Here is an 8,682-nt window from a genome sequence, read left to right as displayed (position 1 = left end):
TGAAATGTCAGAAAACAGCTTTTCAGCGCAGAACAAAGCTGGTTCCAGCAATGCAAGCTGAATCTCTGTCCCACTTTAACTTTGCAGTCTGTGCATGAATAAAACCTATTTTGCAACACAGAGAAACATATCTGAAAGTGTTAGAAGTGTTTTGCATGATTTTTGAAGTTAGACCCTGAAATGTCAGAAAACAGCTTTTCAGCGCAGAACAAAGCTGGTTCCAGCAATGCAAGCTGAATCTCTGTCCCACTTTAACTTTGCAGTCTGTGCATGAATAAAACATATTTTGCAACACAGAGAAACATATCTGAAGGTGTTAGAAGTGTTTTGCATGATTTTTGAAGTTAGACCATGAAATGTCAGAAAACAGCTTTTCAGCGCAGAACAAAGCTGGTTCCAGCAATGCAAGCTGAATCTCTGTCCCACTTTAACTTTGCAGTCTGTGCATGAATAAAACCTATTTTACAACACAGAGAAACATATCTGAAGGTGTTAGAAGTGTTTTGCATGATTTTTGAAGTTAGACCATGAAATGTCAGAAAACAGCTTTTCAGCGCAGAACAAAGTTGGTTCAGGCAATGCAAGCTGAATCTCGGTCCCACTTTAACTTTGCAGTCTGTGCATGAATAAAAGCTATTTTGCAACACAGAGAAACATATCTGAAGGTGTTAGAAGTGTTTTGCATGATTTTTGAAGTTAGACCCTGAAATGTCAGAAAACAGCTTTTCAGCGCAGAACAAAGTTGGTTCAGGCAATGCAAGCTGAATCTTGGTCCCACTTTAAATTTACACTCTGTGCATGAATAAAAGCTATTTTGCAACACAGAGAAACATATCTGAAGGTGTTAGAAATGTTTTACATGATTTTTGAAGTTAGACCCTGAAATGTCAGAAAACAGCTTTTCAGCGCAGAACAAAGCTGGTTCCAGCAATGCAAGCTGAATCTCTGTCCCACTTTAACTTTGCAGTCTGTGCATGAATAAAACCTATTTTGCAACACAGAGAAACATATCTGAAGGTGTTAGAAGTGTTTTGCATGATTTTTGAAGTTAGACCCTGAAATGTCAGAAAACAGCTTTTCAGCGCAGAACAAAGTTGGTTCAGGCAATGCAAGCTGAATCTTGGTCCCACTTTAAATTTACACTCTGTGCATGAATAAAAGCTATTTTGCAACACAGAGAAACATATCTGAAGATGTTAGAAGTGTTTTGCATGATTTTTGAAGTTAGACCCTGAAATGTCAGAAAACAGCTTTTCAGCGCAGAAAAAAGTTGGTTCAGGCAATGCAAGCTGAATCTCTGTCTCACTTTAAATTTACACTCTGTGCATGAATAAAACCTATTTTGCAACACAGAGAAACATATCTGAAGGTGTTAGAAGTGTTTTGCATGATTTTTGAAGTTAGACCCTGAAATGTCAGAAAACAGCTTTTCAGCGCAGAACAAAGCTGGTTCCAGCAATGCAAGCTGAATCTCTGTCCCACTTTAACTTTGCAGTCTGTGCATGAATAAAACCTATTTTGCAACACAGAGAAACATATCTGAAGGTGTTAGAAGTGTTTTGCATGATTTTTGAAGTTAGACCCTGAAATGTCAGAAAACAGCTTTTCAGCGCAGAACAAAGCTGGTTCCAGCAATGCAAGCTGAATCTCTGTCCCACTTTAACTTTGCAGTCTGTGCATGAATAAAACCTATTTTGCAACACAGAGAAACATATCTGAAGGTGTTAGAAGTGTTTTGCATGATTTTTGAAGTTAGACCCTGAAATGTCAGAAAACAGCTTTTCAGAGCAGAACAAAGTTGGTTCAGGCAATGCAAGCTGAATCTTGGTCCCACTTTAAATTTACACTCTGTGCATGAATAAAAGCTATTTTGCAACACAGAGAAACATATCTGAAGGTGTTAGAAGTGTTTTGCATGATTTTTGAAGTTAGACCCTGAAATGTCAGAAAACAGCTTTTCAGCGCAGAAAAAAGTTGGTTCAGGCAATGCAAGCTGAATCTCTGTCTCACTTTAAATTTACACTCTGTGCATGAATAAAACCTATTTTGCAACACAGAGAAACATATCTGAAGGTGTTAGAAGTGTTTTGCATGATTTTTGAAGTTAGACCCTGAAATGTCAGAAAACAGCTTTTCAGCGCAGAACAAAGCTGGTTCCAGCAATGCAAGCTGAATCTCTGTCCCACTTTAACTTTGCAGTCTGTGCATGAATAAAACCTATTTTGCAACACAGAGAAACATATCTGAAGGTGTTAGAAGTGTTTTGCATGATTTTTGAAGTTAGACCCTGAAATGTCAGAAAACAGCTTTTCAGCGCAGAACAAAGCTGGTTCAAGCAATGCAAGCTGAATCTCGGTCCCACTTTAACTTTGCAGTCTGTGCATGAATAAAAGCTATTTTGCAACACAGAGAAACATATCTGAAGGTGTTAGAAGTGTTTTGCATGATTTTTGAAGTTAGACCCTGAAATGTCAGAAAACAGCTTTTCAGCGCAGAACAAAGTTGGTTCAGGCAATGCAAGCTGAATCTTGGTCCCACTTTAAATTTACACTGTGTGCATGAATAAAAGCTATTTTGCAACACAGAGAAACATATCTGAAGGTGTTAGAAGTGTTTTGCATGATTTTTGAAGTTAGACCCTGAAATGTCAGAAAACAGCTTTTCAGCGCAGAACAAAGTTGGTTCAGGCAATGCAAGCTGAATCTCTGTCCCACTTTAAATTTACACTCTGTGCATGAATAAAAGCTATTTTGCAACACAGAGAAACATATCTGAAGGTGTTAGAAGTGTTTTACATGATTTTTGAAGTTAGACCCTGAAATGTCAGAAAACAGCGTTTCAGCGCAGAACAAAGTTGGTTCAGGCAATGCAAGCTGAATCTCTGTCTCACTTTAACTTTGCAGTCTGTGCATTAATAAAACCTATTTTGCAACACAGAGAAACATATCTGAAGGTGTTAGAAGTGTTTTGCATGATTTTTGAAGTTAGACCCTGAAATGTCAGAAAACAGCTTTTCAGCGCAGAACAAAGCTGGTTCCAGCAATGCAAGCTGAATCTCTGTCCCACTTTAACTTTGCAGTCTGTGCATGAATAAAACCTATTTTGCAACACAGAGAAACATATCTGAAGGTGTTAGAAGTGTTTTGCATGATTTTTGAAGTTAGACCCTGAAATGTCAGAAAACAGCTTTTCAGCGCAGAACAAAGTTGGTTCAGGCAATGCAAGCTGAATCTTGGTCCCACTTTAAATTTACACTCTGTGCATGAATAAAAGCTATTTTGCAACACAGAGAAACATAACTGATGGTGTTAGAAGTGTTTTACATGATTTTTGAAGTTAGACCCTGAAATGTCAGAAAACAGCTTTTCAGCGCAGAACAAAGCTGGTTCCAGCAATGCAAGCTGAATCTCTGTCCCACTTTAACTTTGCAGTCTGTGCATGAATAAAACCTATTTTGCAACACAGAGAAACATATCTGAAGGTGTTAGAAGTGTTTTGCATGATTTTTGAAGTTAGACCCTGAAATGTCAGAAAACAGCTTTTCAGCGCAGAACAAAGCTGGTTCAAGCAATGCAAGCTGAATCTCGGTCCCACTTTAACTTTGCAGTCTGTGCATGAATAAAAGCTATTTTGCAACACAGAGAAACATATCTGAAGGTGTTAGAAGTGTTTTGCATGATTTTTGAAGTTAGACCCTGAAATGTCAGAAAACAGCTATTCAGCGCAGAACAAAGTTGGTTCAGGCAATGCAAGCTGAATCTTGGTCCCACTTTAAATTTACACTCTGTGCATGAATAAAAGCTATTTTGCAACACAGAGAAACATATCTGAAGATGTTAGAAGTGTTTTGCATGATTTTTGAAGTTAGACCCTGAAATGTCAGAAAACAGCTTTTCAGCGCAGAAAAAAGTTGGTTCAGGCAATGCAAGCTGAATCTCTGTCTCACTTTAAATTTACACTCTGTGCATGAATAAAACCTATTTTGCAACACAGAGAAACATATCTGAAGGTGTTAGAAGTGTTTTGCATGATTTTTGAAGTTAGACCCTGAAATGTCAGAAAACAGCTTTTCAGCGCAGAACAAAGCTGGTTCCAGCAATGCAAGCTGAATCTCTGTCCCACTTTAACTTTGCAGTCTGTGCATGAATAAAACCTATTTTGCAACACAGAGAAACATATCTGAAGGTGTTAGAAGTGTTTTGCATGATTTTTGAAGTTAGACCCTGAAATGTCAGAACACAGCTTTTCAGCGCAGAACAAAGCTGGTTCAAGCAATGCAAGCTGAATCTCGGTCCCACTTTAACTTTGCAGTCTGTGCATGAATAAAAGCTATTTTGCAACACAGAGAAACATATCTGAAGGTGTTAGAAGTGTTTTGCATGATTTTTGAAGTTAGACCCTGAAATGTCAGAAAACAGCTTTTCAGCGCAGAACAAAGTTGGTTCAGGCAATGCAAGCTGAATCTTGGTCCCACTTTAAATTTACACTGTGTGCATGAATAAAAGCTATTTTGCAACACAGAGAAACATATCTGAAGGTGTTAGAAGTGTTTTGCATGATTTTTGAAGTTAGACCCTGAAATGTCAGAAAACAGCTTTTCAGCGCAGAACAAAGTTGGTTCAGGCAATGCAAGCTGAATCTCTGTCCCACTTTAAATTTACACTCTGTGCATGAATAAAAGCTATTTTGCAACACAGAGAAACATATCTGAAGGTGTTAGAAGTGTTTTACATGATTTTTGAAGTTAGACCCTGAAATGTCAGAAAACAGCTTTTCAGCGCAGAACAAAGCTGGTTCCAGCAATGCAAGCTGAATCTCTGTCCCACTTTAACTTTGCAGTCTGTGCATGAATAAAACCTATTTTGCAACACAGAGAAACATATCTGAAGGTGTTAGAAGTGTTTTGCATGATTTTTGAAGTTAGACCCTGAAATGTCAGAAAACAGCTTTTCAGCGCAGAACAAAGTTGGTTCAGGCAATGCAAGCTGAATCTTGGTCCCACTTTAAATTTACACTCTGTGCATGAATAAAAGCTATTTTGCAACACAGAGAAACATATCTGAAGGTGTTAGAAGTGTTTTGCATGATTTTTGAAGTTAGACCCTGAAATGTCAGAAAACAGCTTTTCAGCGCAGAAAAAAGTTGGTTCAGGCAATGCAAGCTGAATCTCTGTCTCACTTTAAATTTACACTCTGTGCATGAATAAAACCTATTTTGCAACACAGAGAAACATATCTGAAGGTGTTAGAAGTGTTTTGCATGATTTTTGAAGTTAGACCCTGAAATGTCAGAAAACAGCTTTTCAGCGCAGAACAAAGCTGGTTCCAGCAATGCAAGCTGAATCTCTGTCCCACTTTAACTTTGCAGTCTGTGCATGAATAAAACCTATTTTGCAACACAGAGAAACATATCTGAAGGTGTTAGAAGTGTTTTGCATGATTTTTGAAGTTAGACCCTGAAATGTCAGAAAACAGCTTTTCAGCGCAGAACAAAGCTGGTTCCAGCAATGCAAGCTGAATCTCTGTCCCACTTTAACTTTGCAGTCTGTGCATGAATAAAACATATTTTGCAACACAGAGAAACATATCTGAAGGTGTTAGAAGTGTTTTGCATGATTTTTGAAGTTAGACCCTGAAATGTCAGAAAACAGCTTTTCAGCGCAGAACAAAGTTGGTTCAGGCAATGCAAGCTGAATCTTGGTCCCACTTTAAATTTACACTCTGTGCATGAATAAAAGCTATTTTGCAACACAGAGAAACATATCTGAAGGTGTTAGAAGTGTTTTGCATGATTTTTGAAGTTAGACCCTGAAATGTCAGAAAACAGCTTTTCAGCGCAGAAAAAAGTTGGTTCAGGCAATGCAAGCTGAATCTCTGTCCCACTTTAAATTTACACTCTGTGCATGAATAAAAGCTATTTTGCAACACAGAGAAACATATCTGAAGGTGTTAGAAGTGTTTTACATGATTTTTGAAGTTAGACCCTGAAATGTCAGAAAACAGCTTTTCAGCGCAGAACAAAGCTGGTTCCAGCAATGCAAGCTGAATCTCTGTCCCACGTTAACTTTGCACTCTGTGCATGAATAAAACCTATTTTGCAACACAGAGAAAAATATCTGAAGGTGTTAGAAGTGTTTTGCATGATTTTTGAAGTTAGACCCTGAAATGTCAGAAAACAGCTTTTCAGCGCAGAACAAAGTTGGTTCAGGCAATGCAAGCTGAATCTTGGTCCCACTTTAAATTTACACTCTGTGCATGAATAAAAGCTATTTTGCAACACAGAGAAACATATCTGAAGATGTTAGAAGTGTTTTGCATGATTTTTGAAGTTAGACCCTGAAATGTCAGAAAACAGCTTTTCAGCGCAGAAAAAAGTTGGTTCAGGCAATGCAAGCTGAATCTCTGTCTCACTTTAAATTTACACTCTGTGCATGAATAAAACCTATTTTGCAACACAGAGAAACATATCTGAAGGTGTTAGAAGTGTTTTGCATGATTTTTGAAGTTAGACCCTGAAATGTCAGAAAACAGCTTTTCAGCGCAGAACAAAGCCGGTTCCAGCAATGCAAGCTGAATCTCTGTCCCACTTTAACTTTGCAGTCTGTGCATGAATAAAACCTATTTTGCAACACAGAGAAACATATCTGAAGGTGTTAGAAGTGTTTTGCATGATTTTTGAAGTTAGACCCTGAAATGTCAGAAAACAGCTTTTCAGCGCAGAACAAAGCTGGTTCCAGCAATGCAAGCTGAATCTCTGTCCCACTTTAACTTTGCAGTCTGTGCATGAATAAAACCTATTTTGCAACACAGAGAAACATATCTGAAGGTGTTAGAAGTGTTTTGCATGATTTTTGAAGTTAGACCCTGAAATGTCAGAAAACAGCTTTTCAGAGCAGAACAAAGTTGGTTCAGGCAATGCAAGCTGAATCTTGGTCCCACTTTAAATTTACACTCTGTGCATGAATAAAAGCTATTTTGCAACACAGAGAAACATATCTGAAGGTGTTAGAAGTGTTTTGCATGATTTTTGAAGTTAGACCCTGAAATGTCAGAAAACAGCTTTTCAGCGCAGAAAAAAGTTGGTTCAGGCAATGCAAGCTGAATCTCTGTCTCACTTTAAATTTACACTCTGTGCATGAATAAAACCTATTTTGCAACACAGAGAAACATATCTGAAGGTGTTAGAAGTGTTTTGCATGATTTTTGAAGTTAGACCCTGAAATGTCAGAAAACAGCTTTTCAGCGCAGAACAAAGCTGGTTCCAGCAATGCAAGCTGAATCTCTGTCCCACTTTAACTTTGCAGTCTGTGCATGAATAAAACCTATTTTGCAACACAGAGAAACATATCTGAAGGTGTTAGAAGTGTTTTGCATGATTTTTGAAGTTAGACCCTGAAATGTCAGAAAACAGCTTTTCAGCGCAGAACAAAGCTGGTTCAAGCAATGCAAGCTGAATCTCGGTCCCACTTTAACTTTGCAGTCTGTGCATGAATAAAAGCTATTTTGCAACACAGAGAAACATATCTGAAGGTGTTAGAAGTGTTTTGCATGATTTTTGAAGTTAGACCCTGAAATGTCAGAAAACAGCTTTTCAGCGCAGAACAAAGTTGGTTCAGGCAATGCAAGCTGAATCTTGGTCCCACTTTAAATTTACACTGTGTGCATGAATAAAAGCTATTTTGCAACACAGAGAAACATATCTGAAGGTGTTAGAAGTGTTTTGCATGATTTTTGAATTTAGACCCTGAAATGTCAGAAAACAGCTTTTCAGCGCAGAACAAAGTTGGTTCAGGCAATGCAAGCTGAATCTCTGTCCCACTTTAAATTTACACTCTGTGCATGAATAAAAGCTATTTTGCAACACAGAGAAACATATCTGAAGGTGTTAGAAGTGTTTTACATGATTTTTGAAGTTAGACCCTGAAATGTCAGAAAACAGCGTTTCAGCGCAGAACAAAGTTGGTTCAGGCAATGCAAGCTGAATCTCTGTCTCACTTTAACTTTGCAGTCTGTGCATTAATAAAACCTATTTTGCAACACAAAGAAACATATCTGAAGGTGTTAGAAGTGTTTTGCATGATTTTTGAAGTTAGACCCTGAAATGTCAGAAAACAGCTTTTCAGCGCAGAACAAAGCTGGTTCCAGCAATGCAAGCTGAATCTCTGTCCCACTTTAACTTTGCAGTCTGTGCATGAATAAAACCTATTTTGCAACACAGAGAAACATATCTGAAGGTGTTAGAAGTGTTTTGCATGATTTTTGAAGTTAGACCCTGAAATGTCAGAAAACAGCTTTTCAGCGCAGAACAAAGTTGGTTCAGGCAATGCAAGCTGAATCTTGGTCCCACTTTAAATTTACACTCTGTGCATGAATAAAAGCTATTTTGCAACACAGAGAAACATAACTGATGGTGTTAGAAGTGTTTTACATGATTTTTGAAGTTAGACCCTGAAATGTCAGAAAACAGCTTTTCAGCGCAGAACAAAGCTGGTTCCAGCAATGCAAGCTGAATCTCTGTCCCACTTTAACTTTGCAGTCTGTGCATGAATAAAACCTATTTTGCAACACAGAGAAACATATCTGAAGGTGTTAGAAGTGTTTTGCATGATTTTTGAAGTTAGACCCTGAAATGTCAGAAAACAGCTTTTCAGCGCAGAACAAAGCTGGTTCAAGCAATGCAAGC

Source organism: Garra rufa, unplaced genomic scaffold (genome assembly GCF_049309525.1).
Source record: "Garra rufa unplaced genomic scaffold, GarRuf1.0 hap1_unplaced_001, whole genome shotgun sequence".
In the NCBI taxonomy this organism is placed as follows: Eukaryota; Metazoa; Chordata; class Actinopteri; order Cypriniformes; family Cyprinidae; genus Garra; species Garra rufa.
This window is presented reverse-complemented; position numbering follows the sequence as displayed.